The sequence below is a fragment of the Capricornis sumatraensis genome, chromosome 3 (assembly GCF_032405125.1).
Source record: "Capricornis sumatraensis isolate serow.1 chromosome 3, serow.2, whole genome shotgun sequence".
NCBI classification, from domain to species: domain Eukaryota; kingdom Metazoa; phylum Chordata; class Mammalia; order Artiodactyla; family Bovidae; genus Capricornis; species Capricornis sumatraensis.
In genome coordinates, this window is record NC_091071.1 from 99,368,528 (window position 1) to 99,393,107 (window position 24,580).

The following is a 24,580-nucleotide window of genomic DNA, read 5'->3' on the forward strand; positions in this document are numbered from 1 at the left end:
TTGATTGCCAGTGCAAAAAAAGATTCCCATGAAAGTCTCAATTTGAGAAGTTGTTTTTTTTTCTTTATGATCTAGATGAATTTGGAATCTCCTGTGGCATATATTCTCTTGTCTCATCATTTGGACTGCATTTACAACTTTTAAGAATGCTCAGTGCTACATGTATGAATGTACACATATGAAAAGTCAGTTACATATGTTGTAATTTTGGCTTGATATAAACTTAATGTATTCTCTCTATTGACTGGTGATCGCATTTGAAAAGGTACATGGCTAGCAGTAGTGCCACAACATTTATTTCCCATACAGTATCTTCTCTCATATAAGTGCTTCCCTGCTTTCCCATGGTAAAGTATCTGCCTGCAATGCAGGAGACTGGAGTTTGATCCCAGGGTTGGGAAGATCTCTTAGAGAAGGAAATGGCAACCCACTCCAGTACTCTTGCCTGGAAAATACCATGGACAGAGGTGCCTGGTAGGCTACATCCCATGGGGTCACAAATAGTCAGACACAACTGAGCGACTTCACTTTCTTTTTGTTTTCTTAAATCCAGTAAGAATAGCATGAAGTTTTGTTTTGTTTTTTCCCAAGATGAACCGTCTTCGGTGCATTATAATTCTGGTTGTACCTATCAATATAAACATTATAAAAAGAAAAAACAAACAAAAACAAGTCAATATTCTTTCTCTGTCCAAACTCAGAAATCTGAGATTGTCTGGCTCAGTAGTCCCCTGGAAATACACTGCTGCTGTAATTATTCAGCTTCCACTTTTTTGAAGCCGCATTGTGATATTCCTAACAGAGAATGGAAAGCACAAATGCTAGTCTGAATTTCAAGTTTCACAATCAGTTTTTCCACCTACACTATTTAAATATCCTGTTCTCTATTGCTTTAGAAGGGTTTGTGATTCAACTCCACTGTGAAACATTTTGTATCCTAGAAAGGAATGGATTTCTGTACTGAATAAATTCAGCCTGCCTTGAGAAATAGTTCCTCCAGTGAAAAAACAAATAAGTAAATTTCATCTTAAAAGGTTACAATTTGTGTATTTGTGCCCAATTATCATATCATTGAGGCATGCTGAAACATCCAGCCAAAATAGAGAAATGTCCTTTACAGGAGGATCAATGAGTATGTATGTGAGAAGTCAAATGTACAAATATGCTGACTATAAAGGAGAAATATATTTAATTGTGTGCTTATCACTTATTCCTTAATTTTGTCTTCCCAAAGGCTTAAAGAAATCCAGGCTTATCATACTTTAGTAGAATCATTAGAAGGAAGAATCAATTTGTTTATGCCTCCAATGGTAGTTATTTGATTTATTGGTTGTCCTGTCTTTGTATTCACTAGACTATGAGATAGCTTATAGATTACACTGATTTTACATTTTTATATACCTTACTTCTAGCCTAAGATCTGTTATATATGCAATGCCCAATAAATATGTTTAGTTAATCAATGCAATGTAATACGAGATGGTTTATTGTGGGTTGACAATTCTTTGCTTAAACCCATGGGACCCTAATTGGGTCAACAAATACTCCTACTTTCTCCCTTGGGCTCCTTGCTTCAGTTTTCCTTGACTATCCACAACTACCTGTCATATATTTTTAATCACATCAATTATATAAATATTGCAAAGACTTCTCTGGGAGTTTGAAGTAAGAAAATTAACTTCTTAGATGAATTTTTACCAGAGAACATTCAGGTTTAATGTCTTGGTAAAGATTAATATTCTAATACTACCAAGACAAAAAGTTCTTGGGTCATCCATCTAGGCATTTATTTTTATTCATTCATCCATTTATTCATTCAAACTGCATTCAGTAACTTCCACTTATTATGTACAAAACATGATACTGGATGCTTGGGCAGAAGAAAAACAGTTTCTTTTAAGAACTTTCAGTCTACCAAGCTCCTTTGGTCTATCTTTGCAAAAGCCTCATTATCACAGAACATGTGGTGGAAAGGCAAAGATAATAATCAACCAGTGCTTCTAACCTTTTTAAGGTCAGGAGTGCCTGTAAGATTATGATGAAAGCTAATGATATTCTCATCATAATTGCAAGTATACATATATTACATTTATTTTTATTGTTTCATATGATTTACAAAAAAACAGAAGTTTACCCAGGGGTTTAAAATTAAGAAAAACCTTCTAATTTGGTTTAAAACATTCATTATTTTAAAGATTAAAAAGGGGTAATCTGAAAAAAAAAAGTCTTTTCACAGACCATCACTATTAATTTTAATATATTTCCCTTTAATAAAAACTTTCATCATTTCATCTTTAAAGTTTCCCCTTCCTCATTCTCATTACCCTTAAAACAAACATCACCTCTACTGTCTTTCCCTGACAGTCTATTTCCTTAAGATAGTCTCCAAACATTCTAAAGTTGCTTGTCTTTTCCAATCTTCTATAACTACTAGTCTGAATAACATTAACCTCAAATAAAATCACATTTCTCTAAGTCCTCAAACACTGCTACCATCCTAAAATAATGAATTGTTGAAATCCTAGGCACTGCTTGATTCCTGTAATTGTGTTGAATTTACATAGGTAACAATGATTTTATAGAAAATCACTATGTGCAAACATATTTTTAAACTTCCAAATTATATAAAATCACTTTATATACTATAAAGCCTGCATTAATTCTGAAGATTATTTAAAAATTAAGATAAAAATCTTCCTACCACTAGATTTATAGATTTCTAATAAATTTTGCCAAACAGCTTAGATACTTTTTAATAGGACATATTTTCATCTTGAGATATTCACTTTAAGCACCCATACTTTGCAATTAAGATAGCAGCATGAAGAAATATTGTTAGCTGTTAGTGTCATGTGTGACAGTAATATAAAGTTAATTCATATATGAGTTACAAAATTATACTACTGGTTATTGCTTGAAGGCCTAATGTTGAGCCCCAGTTTCTATCAGGTGACAGGTTTAATATCTGCTGGTGACGCTCATTTTATCTGTAGCAGCTGCTTGATTTTTCCTGGTTAGAGGAAAGATTTCAAAAAATGAAACATTGTGAGGTCTTTGGGAAAAGGAGAAAAAATAGAACAGAGGAAATAAGTTTTATTTATAGAAATATATTTACCATAGATAAATCATATCCATTTCACATTTTCTCATGTTTATGTGATGGAAAACCTAAATACTTTTAGATATAAAAATTAGCAATGAATCTATATAAGCATTTTCAAATAGTTTTAAACTTTAAAAAAATTTTTTAATTAATTTTTCTTTATTGAAGGATAATTGCTCTACAGAATTGTGTTGTTTCTGCCAAACATCAACATAAATCAGCCATAGGTATACATATGTCCCCTCCCCATTGAATCCCCCTCCCACTTTCTTCCCCATCCCACACATCTAGGTTGTTGCACAGCCCATGTATGAGTTCCCTGAGTCATACTGCAAATTCCCATTGGCTATTTTACATACAGTAATGTAAGTTTCCATACTTCTCTCTCCATACATCCCACCCTCGCTTTCCTCCCCCTTCACTTCCCTTGTCCATAAGTCTGGTCTCTATTTCTGTCTCACTATATTTAATCATCTTAATAAATGGTAAATTATATAAATATAATTTTATAGAATAATTACTGTATTATTTTGACTTAACCCTTTATAATCATCTCAATTCAAGATGCCTCTAGTTTCTCAAAAGGTTATTTAATACAGTGGATTCTATCCCTAATTACACAAATGTTCATTATGCAAATGTCTCAGCATATAAATAGGATTCATTTCATTTTATTTATCCTGAAGGATACCATGTCAAGCCAATTATCTATTATTTTTATTTCTCTATTATGTATTCAACATTTGAATCTGTTATTAAAATATATATGTAATTTTCTGGAGAAAGAAATGGCAACCCACTCCAGTATTCTTGCCTGGAAAATCTATGGATAGAGGAGCCTGGCAAGCTATTATAGTCCATGGGGTCTAAAGAATGGGACAAAACTTAGTGACTAAACCACCCATACTTAATTTTCTACTCTAAATAGAGTCATTTAGATGTTAACTTTTCAACTAGGGAATGAGCATATGTTTATATATAATACATGTTATTATTATAAAATGCTTTAAATATGTACCCTTATACACATATATAACACTACCTACCAGTTTTTAGCCATATAATATATATTTTAACATGATAAAAATACACATTTTTATTTTTTAATGCATTTTAATATCTTTTAATACTATACTAAATTTGATTTTTAAAATCTGTTTATTTAAATAAAATATGATGGTAAATAATGAGAAATGAACTGGTTATTTATGGAACTGAATGGAGAGACGTTCTCGGTTTAGTAAGTCCTCTGTTATATTGTTTCACTTACTCGTGTATCTTTTTTTGGTAGTTGCTTTATAGACAAATATTTACTTACTTGTATCTTTTATTATAGTTGCTTTATAGAAAAATAATTTTTTGAATTATGTATAAAATGCCACTCTCCCTCCCTTACTAGATGTCTTCATTTGGGTGAATATTTTCTATGAGAATCCATGGGAATTTTATAGATGGACATTTGAGAAAGTCTTTTTGGAGGGGGGTGGGATTGGAGCTAAGAGGCAGAAAGAGGAATTAATTTAAACTAATTTATATGATTTATCCAAATATGCCTATTAAGAAACATAGAGAAAGATGAGGCTTTAGATTCAGAGAGGCCATTTAATTTAGGAAAATTAGTACTTGTGCTTCTCACCAGTTCAGTTTATGTATAAATATTGTTCTGAATTTCCTCATATTCTACTGCCCACATTTAATGTGAACATGGTTAGACCTATCATGTAGACAATCAGATAAAGAGTATTTTTGTTACTGGATTAAAGTGATAACCTAACAACATGGTCTCCTCATGTTTCATTCAAAGCAAAACCAAACCAACTTTTTTTTTAAGTGTTAAAAAAAAGAAATTACATCTGTACTGGAATCCTTTGCAAAGCAGTTGAAGGGAATTTATTCCACAAAAGAGAACAAATGATATTAAATATCTTATCTTTTTTCTAACAATTTCCACAGAGTGACAGTTACTAAAAACTGTTTCCTATTCCTCTCCCCATTCTCCTACTACCAAACTTTGCATTTTTGCCCTCCTTCATTCACCTTCTCAATCTATTCTCACCTTCATCTACTAGCTTTCCTAAAGTAAACCAGTTTTGGTATATTTTGGTTTCCTCAATTCTTCAAATCTAGCTAATAAAGAAAGGAACAGGGCGTGATAGACACTCCTGTTCTGTTCTGTTCAGTCTCTCAGTCATGTCCGACTCTTTGCAACCCCATGAATCGCAGCACACCAGGCCTCCCTGTCCATCACCAACTCCCGGAGTTCACTCAGACTCATGCCCATCGAGTCAGTGATGCCATCCAGCCATCTCATCCTCTGTCATCCCCTTCTCCTCCTGCCCCAAATCCCTCCCAGCATCAGAGTCTTTTCCAATAAGTCAACTCTTCACATGAGGTGGCCAAAGTACTGGAGCTTCAGCTTTAGCATCTTTCCTTCCAAAGAAATCCCAGGGCTGATCTTCTTCAGAATGGACTGGCTGGATCTCCTTGCAGTCCAAGGGACTCTCAAGAGTCTCCTCCAATACCACAGTTCAAAAGCATCAATTCTTTGGTGCTCAGCCTTCTTCACAGTCCAACTCTCACATCCATACATGACCACAAGAAAAACCATAGCCTTGACTAGACGGACCTTAGTTGGCAAAGTAATGTCTCTGCTTTTGAATATGCTATCTAGGTTGGTCATAACTTTTCTTCCAAGGAGTAAGCGTCTTTTAATTTCATGGCTGCAACCACCATCTGCAGTGATTTTGGAGCCCCAAAAAATAAGATGAAAAGGGTTGAGGCATCAGTGAACGCTAAAGAATGGTATAGTAGTAACATTGTCAAAGGGAGACATCTGCAAAGAGAAAATCTACAAGTGTTTGTAGGTAGGATTTATGCATTGGCTTCTATATTTAACTACACTCTTTAGCTCAGTTGATCATTCAAATAGATATTATTCCTACAATTTCTAATAATGACCGAACAATTTAAGGTAACTGAAAGATGCAGAACAAGTAAATGCAGGGGCCAAATCTAAACATATGTCTTCTAATGCCATACTGTCCAAGCCAAGCAGAATCAACCAATATTCTTAGAGGGATTATATAAATAATAATATATTTACTATTACAGCGATGTGTTCTATGATATGCAAAGATCAATAATTCTCACAGCCATGTAAAAGGAAGAGGAAATAATGAGAAAGAAAGAAATATTTTGGTAGAAATCAGCCCAATAGGGCAATAATATAGTTCAAAACATAGAATTGTTAGAGTTTGCTGAACTCTTTCTAAAAAATATTCATTCAATTGGGTGAACAAATGCTATCAATGAATCAAGAGGTGAGATTTTTAATGCCATTTTATGACTGTCGTTTTCCAGAAATCTTTTGAACAAGAGCTGTTTCAAACTTTTACTACTCTTTTCAAACCCATCGTCCCAATTTACCTTTAGTCTAAAGAAAATAATTCATCAAATATGATTTTTTTTCAATTTTCTTCTACTCTATCATTATTAATCATACTTTAAATTCTTATCTAGATATTCATTTGTCTTTGAAAAAAAGATCTCTTATAAATTATCCTTTCAAGGATTTCTATGTTTTCCTCTGTGATCTTTTTTTTTTTTTAACATATTAACTCCATTATGATCTTCCCTTTAAGCTATCTACTAATCTTTATACATCCTTGGCTTTATTTCCTCAGTTTAAAGTTTTCCCCATATTTATATTCATTGAAAAACAGCAAATATGGCAAATAAGCAGCTACACCTCCACTCCAAGTTCAATTCTTATTTTCTCATTCACTTGGAGTTTTCCCCTTTATTCTGGAAAATGTCACTCCACCATTGTTTTTTATCATCTTAACCTCCTTGGGCTACTGTAAATAAGATTTTTCTTGTTTTGTCAAAATCATTTCAAAGTTTTCCAGTTACTTTCTTTCTAACTGTGCAGTTTCCTCTCCTTCCAACCCTTATGAAATTGGACCGACATGATGGCTCCAACTTCCCACCTTTATCGAAGAATCACATTTCTAACAGCTTTTGGTCATTTTGCCCTAAATCTGGCATTATCCCCTTCAATCTCATATCCTTGAAACAGAGCTTATCTTTCCCACTGATTTTTTTTCTCACTATCTACTTCATTGAATGGTGTATCCACTCAGGAGAACCAGGTACAACTTCATTTCCTGCAGTGTTTTCATACTGATCAATTTGACACCATCCATTTCACCTCTGAAATGGCAATTCTACTTCCATTTCTTCTTTCTTTTTTCATTATCCAAGTTTAGGCCCTCTTAGCTATAAGGCTGAGACGGCGTTGTGAAAGGGAAAGTGTTAGTTGCTTAGTGATATCGGACTCTGCAACCCCATAGCCTATAGCCTGAGGAGGGCATGGCAACTCACTCCAGTATTCTTGCCTGGAGAATCCCATGAACAGAGGATCATGGAGGGCTACAGTACATGGGATCATAGAGTGGAACACGACTGAGTGACTAAGCATACAGTCTGTAGCCTGCCAGGCTCCTCTGCCTGTGGAATTCTCCAGGCAAGAATACTGGAGAGGGTAACTATTCTCTTCTCCATGTGATCTTCCTGACCCTGGGAATGACCTGGGTCTTCTGCAGTGGAAAGTGTTGTATTATCTCGTTAATTCATTTGCCTACTTTCCTCAAGATTTTCCATCTCTGAGTCATTCACCAAACTGCTGACAAAGTTATTCTTCTGTCACACAATGAGATGCTTCTTGTTTAAAACAATGTTTAAAACATTCTTTAAACCATTCAGTGCCAAACCTCTAAAACACAGTGAATACAGTGAAGTCGTTCAGTCATGTCCGATTCTTTGTGATCCCATGGATTATAGCCTACCAGGCTCCTCCATCCATGGAATTTTCCAGGCAAGAGTGCTGGAGTGGGTTGTCATTTCCTTCTCCAGGGGATCTTCCCAATCCAGGGATCAAACCCAGGTCTCCCACATTGCAGGCAGATGCTTTACTGTCTGAGCTACTAGAGAAGCACCGAGCAAGAACCAGGGAAACTTCTAACAATGAAGTCCAGAACATTTGAGCATGTTATTCTCAATAGTATGCCTTTTATTTAAATTATTTCTTCTTCCTGAAATGTCCTTACCTTCCTAAACCTCTTCAAGTGGTAAACTTTACCTCTTTCATCATCCCTTTTTATGCCTGGAAAATCCATATCTATCTTTCAAGCCAGATCAAAGAGTTTCTCTTTTGAGCTTTTATTTTATTCCACATTTCTTTACTCCTGAAAAAAAAAGGGAAGGGCGCTTCTCTTTCTATTGCCTTAGCCCTTGGCACACGCATCTGTTTAAAAAATTCATCTATTTCTTCAGCTATCATTTATTGAATGCTTGTCATGTGCTAGGGGTCAGAGGTATGATAGTGTCATTTTCTGGTCAAATGACTTGCTCTCCGAAATGTGCATTGCTGTTTTTCATTTATGATTAATTTTATTGCTAAATTGTTATTGTCTTAAGGTTTTTCATGTTTGTATGAGACTAGGACAGCATTTGACTCTAAAAAGTTATATGAAGTGAAGTGAAGTCACTCAGTTGTGTCTGACTCTTTGTGACCCCGTGGACTGTAGCCTACCAAGCTCATCTGTCCATGGTATTCTCCAGGCAAGAATACTGGAGTGGGTTGCCATTTCCTTCTCCAGGGGATCTTCCCGACCCAGGGATCGAACCCAGGTTTCCCGCATTGGAGGCAGACAGTTTAACCTCTGAGCCACCAGGGAAGTTAAAAAAAAAGAAAAAAAAGTTATATAGATGTTTATTAATTGATAAATATACTATTCTTTTCACTCTGTAACTATTATACTCTGAAGTATATTGGGTGAGACTTTTTCCTATAAAATTTATATTGCCTTGAAATTACTTTTTTTGAGGCCCCCGAAATACATTAATAGTACCATCATTTCCTACATTAGTGGTGAAAGTGCTATAATAAAAAGCAGACACAAAACTAATAACATACTCTAAGTAACAAAAACAAACTTTGTTCTCCTAAATTTAAGTGGCAAGGGCAGTGTTCAAAATAATAAACTTTATAATTTATCAAAAAATTAGAGACTTTTAAAGAGGAAAAAATATATGTGCTGTTGCAGGATTGAATACAGAGGAAGAAATTGCATATTTATTAGATTATTATCATTTTACTGAGTAGAGCAACTTTGTTTGATTTAGTGATAAGAAAAAAATAATCAAGAAACTTTATTTGTGAACCTATAATTTTAGGTATCTTAGTGTGTGCATCTTGCTTTTTATTCAGAATGTCTTATTTGCTTTTTAAGGAGAGTGATATTGCCTATTTTCAAAATAGTACTTATAATAAAGTTCAATGCATAGAATTTATGGGAGAACTTTGAGATAATGCAAAAAGAGTAGTATTTTTTTCACCGAACTGTGACATGAAAGGTAAACTTTTCTTTAAAAATATCTGGTTCAATTCATTTTAATACAAATGAAAAAGACTAAATTTGAATGGACAGTTGAAGCTGTGCACATATACCATGTGCTGTATATACATTTAGTTAGGTTTCATAGAGACTAAATGCAAAAACAAGCTCTAGTAGTTGAAATACAACTTACATCTCTATTATTATTTACAGCCAGTAGATTTCTGAAAATTACATTGAGAATTATTTTTGACAGCATTAGATGTCCCTGTGACTGCGATTCTGCCAGAGAAGGTAGTGGTCACAGAATGACTGAACAATTTGATTGCATTGTCAAAATAGTCAACACAGTAATTTCAATTTACCTGAACAGCGCAATCTTTTCAAGCTCACAGAAAGACAATTTGGATAAGAAAAATAGGTATTTTTCTGAAAGATTATGTTGCAGTCCATTTACCTCAATTCATATACTATTGTTTTTGTTTGCCTACTCACTCCTTTTTTTATAAGTGATTCATTTTGTTCACTCAAATTGTGTGTGGGTGTGTGTGTGTGAGAGAGAGAAAATAGTGATTGCTCACCAAGTGGTCAATTCTCTGTGTCAATTTCAGCTGGCAGAATTTATTAAAAAAGGAAAATATGTAATTGTGAAAATGGATTCATTCTTTAAAAAAAAAGAAATGAACCAGAGAAAAAGGATTTTTTTTTGAGAGATAACCATTCTAATAGTGCCCTCATCAGAGGCTGTTGTTTCTTATAAAAATAATATACAGAAGAAAACCCTTGTCAAGAACATAAGAGCATATGAGAATTATAAAAAAAGAATATCACAGTATAATGTAAAATGACATTTTCCTATTGGTCAAAAAGCTATTCCCATTGGAGTGTCCATTGACCCATATTTCCAGCATAGAAATTCAATGAATCAAGAGAAAAAAAAATGAGAAAAGTTAGGATTTCTTGATCAATGGTTTGACCAATGAAACAATTGATAGTATTTTTAGCTAGCCAAAGTGAATATGCCAAAAAATAAACTTCCAAGTTAATGTGAAGAGATAAAAACCTAATTAATGATAGTATACTTCATTTTTGAGTGCTCCCAGTGCACATCCTATGGACTGTTCATTATTTATATGTAATATTAATAATTTTCACAACATATCCATGAGGTGTATATCATTATTCTTGTTTTATACATTGGAAAATTTATGGACCATTTAAATACCTTTACTGATACCATAAAAATGCCTCCTGTGTTTGATTCCAAATATTTTCATTTATTTCAGTTTCTATGCTTATTCTAATAAATACTTATTGGGTTTAATGTATTTGGTGGAAAATAATGAGCAAGGCATTTCTTCTAGTTTCAATTAGGCTTATGATCTAGGGGAAGTGAAGTGAAGTCGTTCTGTCGTGTCCGACTCTTTGTGACCCCATGGACTGTAGCCTACCAGGCTTCTCAGTCCAAGGGATTTTCCAAGCAAGAGTACTCGAATGGGTTGCCATTTCCTTCTTCAGTGGATCTTCCCGACCCAGGGATCAAACCTGGGTCTCCCATGTTAAAGGGCAGACGCTTTACCCTCTGACCCACCAGGGAAGCCCAAAGGTAGGCAACTGAACAAGGTGTGAGAGTAAAATATGACTAATATCATGAGAACAGAAAAATCAAATTTCCATTGAAAAGTACAGGAGTCATTTCTCTTATAATATCTGACTTGTAAACTGAGATGTAAGATAGACCAGTATAAGAAACAAGTGAAACAAGCAGAGTGGACTAAGCAATGGTTCAGAATCTATCAAGACACTAAGGCAAGAAAATTTATATTGTAATAAAAGACCAAATCAGTCAGCTTTGGCTAGATCCCTGGGTTTGCATGAGAAAGGGGAAAATTGTGGACAAGGATTCAGTCCTGAAGATCTTTTGTACTATGTTTACTGCTGCTGCTGCTGCTGCTAAGTTGCTTCAGTCGTGTCCGACTCTATGCGACCCCGTAGACAGCCTCCTACCAGGCTCCTCTGTCCCTGGGGTTCTCCAGGTAAGAACACTGGAGTGGGTTGCCATTTCCTTCTCCAATGCATGAAAGTGAAAAGTGAAAGTGAAGTCGCTCAGTCGTGTCCAACTCTTAGCGACCTCATGGACTGCAGCCTACCAGGCTCCTCCGTCCATGGGATTTTCCAGGCAAGAGTACTGGAGTTGGGTGTCATTGCCTTCTCCGCTGTGTTTACTAATGTGGACAAAAACTTGATTCTAAGTTTTGGAGAAATTAATCAGAGATTTTTAATGATTAAATGCACATTCTAATGATGAGAACAGTCTAGAGAATGAGTTGGGGCGGGGGACAAAACTTAATGCAGGAGGAGGCTGCTATGGTTCTCTAGGAAGGAGATGCTTTTGACAGACTGTGGAATGGAATGGAAGAAGGGAAGAAATTCTAGTGCTAGATAGGAAGTAGGAAATAAAATTACCATAATTTAATGACTCATTGTATATGTGAGTTGTTTGAGAAGCAGAGGTTTAAACATAGCCCCAGGTCTGTGGCTAAAATAGTAATAGAATTTTAAGTTAAATTTTAACTACCAAGATTGTTTTCTTCTTCTTCTGTCTCCATAAAATCAAACCAAATAGATATCGTTAAGGCTTGGAAAGCACAGTTTGAGCAGATGAGTGAGTTGTAGTGCTTACCACTGAGAAAGGTGAAATTAGAGATGAGAATAAGTACTGGAATACCTGTAGACATTTTTGGAGTCTGATTTGAGAGAATTGCATATATAATATACTTAATTTGTGTTTAGTAAGATAATTTATATGATTCAGTCACTTTTATGTGCAGTTATTTGTAGCCACTCTAATGTATGATTGGCTTTTACTCACTGTGATGACATACCCACTATCATGATCCATAGGCATAGGACCAGTGGTCTTGTCACAATACGAATATGCTTATGGCATCTGAGGTAGGTGGGTAGTGAACAAGAAGCAATAAATTAGTCTTTGGAAAACTCTTCCAAATCTTGCTGTTCATATATAAGAAAAAGCTATAGAGAGATGTCCCCCAAACTGACATCCATTTCCACAACACTTTCAATAAGTAATAAAATTGAAAGAAACTTTTCTAAGCTAATAATGATAATGAAAATTTGATCACATACTCATGAGAAAAGATTGGATTAACTTTTTATTCTCTCTGTATAAAATATAATTAAAAAGATGATTCAAGTAGAGGAAAAGGTAAAACTGTAGAGGGAAAGGTATTAAGAGCTATGTCAATCAATGAATAAAAACATCATGTTAGTTTTGGATTAATGTTTTATGTATTATCAGTTTTTTTTAAAATTTGTAAGGTGTTGTATTTTCTTTCACATTTAAAATAAATATCCATTTCCTTAATAAGTGGAAGGTGAATCAATGGCGAGAGGCTGACACTTTATTTAGGAGCATGACTGGGCACATTAGACCATATTGGAACCTAACATTAACAAGAGATATACTTGCTCCAAATTGAGGGTCTAGTATTCACTGTAAGACACATGATAGTTTGCTTAGAATATAATGAAGATGAGAAACCCTTTAAATTATAGGCCTGACTTCCATAAAGATATGATTCAGAATTGACAAATAAAGACAGACACTTTGGGTTAGAGGTTCTTAAAATTCCATAATCATAAAGATTATCTGAAGAGTTTTATAAAATTCTGATTTGGGGACCCTCCTTCCAGAGATCCTAACTTGTAACCAGAAATTGCTTTTGTTTGACACACATTCCAGGTATGTCTAATGTGAAGTGAAGTGAAGTGAAGTCTCTTAGTCGTGTCCGACTCTTTGCGACCCCGTGGACTGTAATTTACAGGCTACTGTGACCATGGGATTTTCTAGGCAAGAATGCTGGAGTGGGTTGCCTTTTCCTTCTCCAGGGGATCTTCCTGACCCAGGGATCGAACCCAGGTCTCCTACATTGCAGGCAGATGCTTTACCATCTGAGCCACCAGGGAAGCCCATGTCTAATGTAGAGCCCCCAAACAACTGTGTTAACTGTTCCTTTTAGGGAAGTATGGATTTCCATGATGCAAGGGGTTCAGTGTATTATCTCTTATCATCAAAAATTTCCCCCAGTCTGCCCCCAAAAACATTCCCCTTGCCATTTTTGAGGAGCTGAAGTAGATTTAGATTGCTGACTAGAAAATATTATCTGAGAAGTTTATATAAAAAATTTTAAAGCAGTTTATAATCATGGGAACATAGTAAAGGTGTATATGTAACAATAAGTGGACTTGTTACATGCCATCATGAATGGTTTCATCTCAGAAGCCTCAGAAACCTTGGTTATGGTGCTGAAAAAGGGGAAAAAATCTAGTACATACAGATATACACAGTTACCTGGTTCAAATGACTATGTGCTTAGTCACTCAGTTGTGTCCAACTCTTTGCAAACACATGAACTGTAACCCCGTCAAGCTCCTCTGTCCATGGGGATTCTCCAAGCAAGAATTCTGGAGTGGGTTTCCGTGCCATCCTCCAGGGGATCTTCCCGATCCAGGGATCAAACCCAGGTCTCGCTCATTGCTCATACAGTAAAGAATCCGCCTATAATGCAGGAGACCCCGGTTCAAAGGGAAAGGCTGATGCTGCTAAGTCGCTTCAGTCGTGTCCGATTCTGTGCGACCCCGTAGACGGCCTCCTACCAGTCTCCTCTGTCCCTGGGATTCTCCAGGCAAGAACACTGGAATGGGTTGCCATTTCCTTCTCCAATGTATGAGAGTGAAAAGTGAAAGTGAAGTTGTTCAGTCCTGTCTGACTCTTAGCGGCTCCATGGACTGCAGCCCACCAGGCTCCTCCGTCCATGGGATTTTCCACGCAACCCACTCCAATATTCTTGGGCTTCCCTGGTAACTCAGCTGGTAAAGAATCTCCCTGCAATGCAGGAGACCTGGGTTCGATCCCTGAGTTGGGAGGATTCCCTGGAGAAGGAAAAGGCTACCCAACCCCAGTATTGTGGCCTGGAGAATTCCATATGTGTATACACACACACACACACATATACAAATTAGATGTGTATTATATGCCTTGAGAAAATCACTGCAGGATATACCATCTTATTATTCCAAAAAGTAATGTCTCAAAATAGTTTACAATAAATATACTAAAATTTAGTCTGGAACCTTTATCATGTTATTACTAAATCAACTTCAGTGAGGTATAATTTATTTCATCAGATTACCCTGAATATAAAAGATAGTGTCTATTTTTCAGTCTTTGAATGTACAAATGAACCTTTAGAAATTAGTAAGAATAACTTAGAGCAAGTTGTGAAATAAAAAAGGTATAAGTCAATTTCTAAAAAGCAATATAACTATATTAAGTAATGAAGTTAGTGTATTTAAATGAAGCAAATCTGCTAAGTTTTCAATAGGAATTTCAAGAGAAAAGTCAAAGATTTAATATTTATCTATCCAGTGTATTATGTCTGCCTAGCACAGTATTCAAATATAAGATCATTGGGATGATTTTAAAGATGCTATTAGCTAATATTTGGCTTTCTGAAAGAGGAAAATCATGACCAAAGCCATGAAGAAAGCATCAAGCTGAGGCTGGAGTCCAGTGTCCAAAGCCCTAAGGTGGCCAGCTTTCATTTTTCCTTCTCAGTTACAGCAAACTTTTGAAGAATGACATGTATCCAACTTGATTTTAAATTTTTATCAATGTAAAAATCCACCAAGTTTACATCTTTTATCTTTATTTAAACTAACGAATCATTTGTGCAGGTGTTATCTACACTCAAATTATAGATTTTCCCACCAAAGGAGCTCAGACACTGGTAGGAGTAAGGTAAGAGAAACACAGCTAGCTGTGTTATTTGTCACTGCAAGTAGCTGAAATAGGCAATTTTTTTTTTTTTTGGTAAGGAGAAGATAAAATGCTTTATGCACTGTGTACATTTATAAGACTCTTAGCATGTGGTCTGAGTTGGGTGATATGCTGAGAGAATTATTGTTTTGTCTGTTCTGGGGTATAGATATATTTAGTCAATTCATTTACTTTTAAATCTCTGAAATAATAAATATTTTTTCATGACAGTAAATAAGAAAAGTGGGAGGTGGTAAGGTTAGAAATTGTAGAAATGAGGGAAGGAAAAGAATGGAGGCTACCAAAATTTTAAGTGTCTTCTACAAGTGATTTGTCTGCTACAAGTGACTCCTGTTATTAAAATCTGTATTTTTATTCTGTTTTCTTCTATAAATACTCAGGTTAGGTATGGGGAAATTTCCAAGACTGCAAAATTTTCATCAGAGAAACAGCACTTATGGTTTATCAGTTAAGCATACAATATACTGTTATATGGGCTTCCCTGGCGGCTAAGTGATAAAGATCTCTCAGCCAGTGCAGGAGAGTGGGTTTGATCCCTGGATCAGGAAGGTCCTTTGGAGAAGGAAATGGCAACCCACTCCAGTAATCATTTCTGGGCAATCCTATGGAAAACATGTCTGGCAGGGTTGCAAAAAACTCTGTGGGGTTGCCAAGGAGTCAGATATGACTGAATGACTAAGCAAAAACACCAAATAATGTTAAACAGATGTGGTATTAATGAAGTAAAATGCAGATTTTTGGCTTAGAATTTTGACTTTTACTATTTCTTTAATGTGACTGCTCAGTATTTTCCTTCCATTGTGAAAAGTAGCATCACTTTCATTCTGTTTATGATAGGCCATTCAAACAGATTTCTGAATATTTGTCCCTAACCCCAATCCTCTTCAAGTTATACATTCTCTTTCCCTTGTTCTTTTATTTATCTATTATTTATTTTTTTAACTTTACAATATTGTACTGGTTTTGCCATACATCAACATGAATCTGCCACGGGTGTGCACGTGTTCCCAATCCTGAAACCCTCTTCCACCTCCCTCCTCATACCATCCCTCTGGGTCATCCCAGTGCACCAGCCCCAAGCATCCTGTATCCTACATCAAACCTAGACTGGCGATTCGTTTCTTACATGATATCATACGTGTTTCAGTGCCACTCTCCCAAATCATCCCACCCTCTCCCTCTCCCACAGAGTCCAAAAGACTGTTCTATACATCTGTGTCTCTTTTGCTGTCTCACTTACAGGGTTATCATTACCATCTTTCTAAATTCCATATATATGCGTTAGTATACTGTATTGGTGTTTTTCTTTCTGGCTTACTTCACTCTGTATAATTGGCTCCAGTTTCATCCACCTCATTAGAACTGATTCAAATGTATTCTTTTTAATGGCTGAGTAATACTCCATTGTGTTTATGTACCACAGCTTTCTTATCCATTCATCTGCTGATGGACATCTAGGTTGTTTCCATGTCCTGGCTATTATAAACAGTGCTGCGATGAACATTGGGGTACATGTGTCGCTTTCAATTCTGGTTTCCTCAGTGTGTATGTCCAGCAGTGGGATTGCTGGGTCATAAGGCAGTTTTTATTTCCAATTTTTTAAGGACTCTCCACCCTGTTCTCCATGGTGGCTGTACTAGTTTGCATTCCCACCAACAATGTAAGAGGGTTCCCTTTACCAACAGTGTAAGAGGGTTCCCTTGTTCTCTTATTCTAAATCTTTGCAGTTATAGGAAATATTTGAAATCAAATTGAGTAGAAGTCTTGAGTATTTACTTTAGATATAATAAAGGATATTACATATGCATAAAAATAATTTTATCAACATGTTTAAGAGTTTGTTGAAAATACGATCAACTAAGTAAAAGAGAGAATGATCCAGAACTGAACATGGATATAACCCAAATCTCTTTGTGGAAGGTAGAGAACATATGACATAAAACAACAGAGAAAATACCAGGTGTTCAGAATTTTGGGGAACTAATTTGTGTTTCTTATTGTTTCATAGGCCACAAATCTCTAACTTGTAATTCATCCATTACAATACTAAAACATTCAACACAATAATTCACTATAATTCATCTACTTCAAATATCTGCATGTTAAGAAAAACTGTGTACATGCTAATTCACTTCAATTGTGTCTGACTCTTTGCGACCCTATGGACTGTAGCCTGCCAGTCTCCTCTATCCATGGAATTCTCCAGACAAGAATTCTGGAGTGTGTTGCTGTGGCCTCCTCCAGGGGATCTTCCTGAACCAAGAATCAAACCCCCATTTCTTATGTCTCCTGCTTTGGCAGGTGGGTTTTTTTTTTTTTTTTTAACCACTGGCACCACATGGGAAATCAAAGAAAAACTTTAAATATCCACAAATCAACTTCCATGTTCAAATGAGAAGCAAAGGAACAAAAACTGCTGCTAGAAACAAAATAGGAGGAGGAGTGCAATTCTTTTTTTTTTTCGGTAAATCTCATCCTTAAAATGCTTTTTTGTATTATGTCTTATACACTTTTTAGAACAAGAAAGAGTTTTGCTTACTCAAGTTAACTCAAGTACATATGGAAAGAAGAGTAATCATGATCACATTTTTTAAGTTAAGCCTTAAAAGTATATAGGAAAAATCATAAAATTAGGTTTGATGGGAATACACAAATGTCTAAACAGTCTTTTCAGTGTGGAGAACAGAAAGTAAGTGGAGGGCAGAAGCATCATTCTGTATCTACTACTATATCAGTGTTAATAGTAATAATAGATAACATTGTTGCTATCTACTTTTGCCAGGTGGTAATATTAGGTGCTTCATATACATTATTCCTTTTAGCCTTTTCACATAGATTTTATACACTAGATAATATTTTCCAAATTCCCATTTTAGGGAACTAAATTGAAACAAAGTTTAATGACTAGACCAAAGTAATGCAATTAACAAATAACTGAGTTATGCTTTTACCCTTAATCCCAAATCTATCCTTATTAATCACAGGAAAGAATGTTATATTGCTCAAGTTGCTTATTGTCATCCTTATTGGGCAGAATTTTTATATTAGACCACTTCATTGGCTGTCTGACATCAGGTCCTTAACACTGGTGCAATCAGAAATGAGTAGAAAAAAATGAGTATGTAAAAATAGATACCATCATTTGATAAAGAGCGCACTTAGAAAGCAGTAGAAGTTTAAAACATCTTCAAAGGATGTCATGATTTTGGCAGGCATACTGAGACTTGATTGTACCTCTCAGGTGGCCCTAGTGGTAAAGAACTGTCCTGCCAATGCAGGAGACTTAAGAGATGCAGGTTCAATCCCTTGGTTGGGAAGACCCCTGGAGAAGGGCATGGCAATTCACTCCAGTATTCTTGCCTAGAGAATCCCATGGACCGAGAAGTCTGGAGGCTACAGTCCTAGGGTCACAGATAGTTGGACACAACTGAAATGACTTAGCATGCAGGCACTGAGACTTGATGCCTTGGAAGCACTAATTGCTCAATCTTTCCTCCAGTCTTTAGAGATACCTCCATTTGCCTAACATTTGTTCTCTACACCTGAGTTTCTTCTGGTATTTTTTTATGTTGGTTAAAATTTTACAGTTAGGTTGAGCTCTCTAGTAAGTAGTAGATTATTTAATCTAGCTGATAATGAAGAAGTTAAAATTGCTTTAATTTAAATGTTTAAAACTTTCAGATTTTTAAATTGAATTACAACACTGCTACCATTTAAATATTGAGATATGAATGTTTTTCCTCAGTAAAGTTTTTTAAAATAAATTTTTCTTCATAATTAATTAAGCATTTATTGAATAAAGTCTAACATCTCACACGCTCATAAAGTAATGCTCAAAATTCTCCAAGCCAGGCTTCAGCAATACGTGAACCGTGAACTTCCTGATGTTCAAGCTGGTTTGAGAAAAGGCAGAGGAACCAGAGATCAAATTGCCAACATCCGCTGGATCATGGAAAAAGCAAGAGAGTTCCAGAAAAACATCTATTTCTGCTTTATTGACTATGCCAAAGCCTTTGACTGTGTGGATCACAATAAACTGTGGAAAACTCTGAAAGAGATGAGAATACCAGACCACCTGACCTGTCTTTTGAGAAATCTGTATGCAGGCCAGGAAGCAACAGTTAGAACTGGACATGGAACAACAGACTGGGTCCAAATAGGAAAAGGAGTACATCAAGGCTGTATATTGTCACCCTGCTTATTTAACTTATATGCCGAGTACATCATGAGAAACACTGGACTGGAAGAAATACAAGCTGGAGTCAAGATTGCTGGGAGAAATATCAATAACCTCAGATATGCAGATGACACCACCCATCTGGCAGAAAGTGAAGAGGAACTAAAAAGCCTCTTGATGAAAGTGAAAGAGGAGAGTGAAAAACGTTGGCTTAAAGCTCAACATTCAGAAAATGAAGATCATGGCATCCGGTCCCATCACTTCATGGGAAATAGATGGGGAAACAGTGGAAATAGTGTCAGACTTTATTTTTGGGGGCTCCCAAATCACTGCAGATGGTGACTGTAGCCATGAAATTAAAAGACGCTTACTCCTTGGAAGAAAAGTAATGTCCAACCTAGATAGCATATTCAAAGCAGAGACATTACTTTGCCAACTAAGGTTCGTCTAGTCAAGGCTATGGTTTTTCCTGTGGTCATCTATGGATGTGAGAGTTGGACTGTGAAGAAGGCTGAGCGCCAAAGAATTGATGCTTTTGAACTGTGGCGGTGGAGGAGACTCTTGAGAGTCCTTTGGACTGCAAGGAGATCCAACCAGTCCATTCTGAAAGAGATCAACCCTGGGATTTCTTTCTTTTTTTTTTTTTTTAATTTTTACTTTATTTTACTTTACAATACTGTATTGGTTTTGCCATACATTGACTTGAATACACCACGGGTGTACATGAGTTCCCAAACATGAACCCCCCTCCCACCTCCCACCCCATATGATCTCTCTGGATCATCCCCATGCACCAGCCCCAAGCATCCTGTATCCTACATCGAACATAGACTGGTGATTCGTTTCTTACATGATAGTATACATGTTTCAATGCCATTCTCCCAAATCATCCCACCCTCTCCCTCTCCCTCAGAGTCCTAAAGTCTGCTTTACACATCTGTGTCTCTTTTGCTGTCTCACATACAAGGTCATGATTACCATCTTTCTAAATTCCATATATATGCGTTAGTATACTGTATTGGTGTTTTTCTTTCTGGCTTACTTCACTCTGTATGATCGGCTCCAGTTTCATCCATTTCATCTCCAACTGATTCAACTGTTGGAGATGAAACATCTCCAACTGTTTTTAATGGCTGAGTAATACTCCATTGTGTATATGTACCACAGCTTTCTTATCCATTCATCTGCTGATCGACATCTAGGTTGTTTCCATGTCCTGGCTATTATAAACAGTGCTGCGATGAACATTGGGGTACATGTGTCTCTTTCAATTCTGGTTTCCTCGGTGTGTATGCCCAGCAATGGGATTGCTGGGTCATAAGGCAGTTCTATTTGCAATTTTTTAAGGAATCTCCACACTGTTCTCCATAGCGGCTGTACTAGTTTGCATTCCCACGAACAGTGTAAGAGGGTTTGCTTTTCTCCATACCCTCTCCAGCATTTATTGCTTGCAGACGTTTGGATCACAGCCATTCTGACTGGTGTGAAGTGGTACCTCTTTGGAAGGAATGATGCTAAAGCTGAAACTCCATTACTTTGGCCACCTCATGTGAAAAGTTGACTCATTGGAAAAGATTTTGATGCCTCGAGGGATTGGGGGCATGAGGAGAAGGGGATGACAGAGGATGAGATGGCTGGATGGCATCACTGACTCGATGGATGCGAGTCTGAGTGAACTCTGGGAGTTGGTGATGGACAGGGAGACCTGGAGTGCTGAGATTCATGCGGTCACAAAGAGTCGGACACGACTGAGCGACTGAACTGAACTGAACTGAAGATACATAATGATATTTACATAACTACGTTTATAGTTTCAGATGAAAGAAATGATAAATATCCTTGGGAAACAAAAGCATAAATGTATATAATGAATAATAATTAGTAAGGTATATAATTAAAACATAATGAGATATTTTATTAAAATACCAAGATTTAAATTACAAGAATTGAAATTAATTAGTCTTCTTTAAATAGACAACAGTAGTTTGGAAATTTCAAAGATGTAACAGAAATAGGAAATGGCAGTTACATGTATATTTTTTTCTTGGGTGTTTATTGTCTAAATGTTAACTTTTTATTATGACTAATATTTTTTCTAAGTCCATTTTAAGGTAGCTTAAACATTTAGAGTACTTCAAAAAGGTTATTTAATCATAGTGAAAGATAGTCACTGTAACTTTTTAGAAATCAGGACTTATTCATAGGTAGTATCAATCAAAACACACAATTCCTAAAATTTTATTTTTCTCTCATGTTTGCTTACACTTTTACTTCCCCAATCATCTGCTAATAATTTCTCAAAAGATGTGCCTATGGGCATCACATATTTGGATTTTGTTTTATGAATACATTTAGAAGGCTCATTATCTTTTTTTTAATATAACACAGATTTCTGTTATTGATTCAGATTGATCTTTGACCACAAGCCAGTAGGCTTTTAAAATATATTTATTTACTCCTCAAAAAGTAAAGATACTTCAGTTCACAAGTGATATCTAGATTTGACATATCTTAATGGAAATAAAACATGAATCTTTGTTATGATCCTAAGATTTTTAGGAATGTTTTCATATCTTACCAAGCTCTGAGGGGAAAAAATATAAGTATGCATATTAGAAGACTGAAAATCCAAACCCTACAAATTAAAAAGTTGAAATGCTTAATTTTTTTGGCACCCTGAGTTGTCTGTAACTGAAGAAGAAAGTAGAACACCTTTCTCCTGATAAGATGATGTAACTTTCATGTTACTTTTGTACAAAAAATATGCTTATGCATACTTTTATAATATATCACAATTATACATAAATTACATACATAGATATATTTTTAAGCAATGGGTGAATATGTATATTTTTAAAGAAACTATGATGAATATTAAAGTAAATTCTAGCTTTAGAATATGTCAGAATTTGCTGTACTTCCCTTCCTTGAATTAGATTATAATTTAAATACATTAATTTTGGTGCAGTATAAATTTTGAGGTGTTAAATGAAAGAAACACTCCTTTAGTTCTCTATCAGTATTGATGCCCAAAAGTACCTGAATATTGGCTATATAAGTTCCATCCTCTGTTGAAGGTGGTGGTCTTCCATCAGCTCTCTTGAATTCCAGCCCTGTAGTTATCAAAAAGGCAAGAGAGGAAGATTATTCAACACAGTGATTGTTAAACAAAGGAACTTTAATTATTGCACATGTTGTTAGGGGCTTCCCTCATAGCTCAGTTGGTAAGGAATCCACCTGCAATGGAGGAAACCTCGTTTGATTCCTGGGTTGGGAAGATCCACTGGAGAAGGGATAGGCTACCCACCCCAGTATTCTGTCATGGAGAATTCCATGGACTGTCAGTCCATGGGGTCGTAAAGAGTCAGACATGACTGGTTGTAGTTAATTCTCCCTCAAGGCTGCTCTGGAGTAGCCTTCACAGAGGATACTTAAAATGCATTTTAAGAATACACAACCAGAATGAGGTCACAGTGAACCTAATTTTCTAACACATGGATTATTTGGGTGGTGGGGACCAGGATGTTCAGGCCTCAAAGTTTTTCCAAGTTTCCTGTCATCCCTGGGTCTCCTTAACTAATATGTTCCTGAAATTAGTCAGAAAATATGAAGAAAATGAGGGTCATAGGAACACAAGTATTTAAAATGATACAAGCTCTTGCATCAACAGCCGAAAAATACTAACAAGTGTAGCTTAGGAAGTAGGATAAAAAGAAGTTTGGGGTTTACATTTTGACATTATATTGGAGGGCAACTTGTTTAAGTACATCAAAAGCTCTAAAAATAAATCATTTTGCAAAATCTCACTTTTAACCATTAAATTGCGTTTTTAACGTGAAACAGGTAACCGAAGATTACCTACAGAGTGGTTTACTGCAACTTTTAATTTTACCAGTTACTTTTGAACATCAAAGTAGTTCCTGATTTTTAAAACTTAAAAAACTATGGAAAATTTATATATAGTCTGCCATGTCCTTATTATATTCATTAAATGGAATTAGAATTACCAATATGAAGCTTTATCACAGAATATTTTGAATAAAAAAGGGCAAGGCACAGATAAATATATTAAGTACTTAAAATAATCCCAACAATTTATATGTAATTTTTTTCTATATGCAAAAGTCTACAGAAATGATTAAAATGCAATAGTGGTTATTTCCTACAGGTGACAAATTTCAGATCTGATTTTTATTATCCTCCATTTTCTTACATTTTAATTAAAGTGCAGTTAAAATATCACCAGAATTTAAACTATCTGAAATAAGAACACTCTAATAGATAATCTAACATGACTTAATATGTATTTTGTTATTTAATTTTGCAGATTTCTTAATTATAGAAAGAAAGCACAGCACTTGTATGTTAGAAAAACGTGTGCATTTATATTTCTTCCTGAAAACATTATGCAGCTTAATTTATATTCACTTAGGCTCCCATGGCTACCTTTTCTAATTTTTATTAACATAAAATGTTCCACTAGACCTTTTCTTTGATATAGTAATAATTACTTTCACGAGGATTAATTTAAATTCTCATGACATGTGTCTTCTGTAGAGAAGTACTTAACTATCTGTGTTACTTATAGTGATGTTTATAACACCCATTGAACTTTTATTCATAGTTCACAATTATACAAATAGCACAAGCCTACCTAGCTAAGACATCTGTCCTCTATCATATTAACTAATAAAGACACTCTTCTCACTTGATAGTTTGGGGTTTAGATTTTATATCTACAAAATGATAACTATTCTATGAAAACCACTATCTCACCATCCTTTTTGTTTTTATACTTGGAGGACTTACATACTTTTTAAATGTTTATTTGATTGTGAAGGTAAAATGGAAGGAGCTGGAAAATTTATTTACTCCTTGCCTTTGATTCCAGAGAATTCTAGGGTAGGAAGTTCTTCACAGTGTCATAAAGGATGTTTGCCCATGGTGCTTCCAATCTTCTTAATGTTAATATTCAATATTTTCATCAGCAGAATACTTTCATGATTGTTCCCATTTCCACAAATATCTTCCTTTTATCT

General features: G+C 35.4%; 1 protein-coding gene across 1 annotated transcript in view; it reads left to right on the forward strand.

Moving 5' to 3' along the window:
* The window catches only part of LRP1B (LDL receptor related protein 1B), a 1,972,098-nt gene that overhangs the window by 119,838 nt on the left and 1,827,680 nt on the right, over nt 1-24,580 (forward strand). The gene's annotated exons all lie outside the window — the stretch shown is intronic.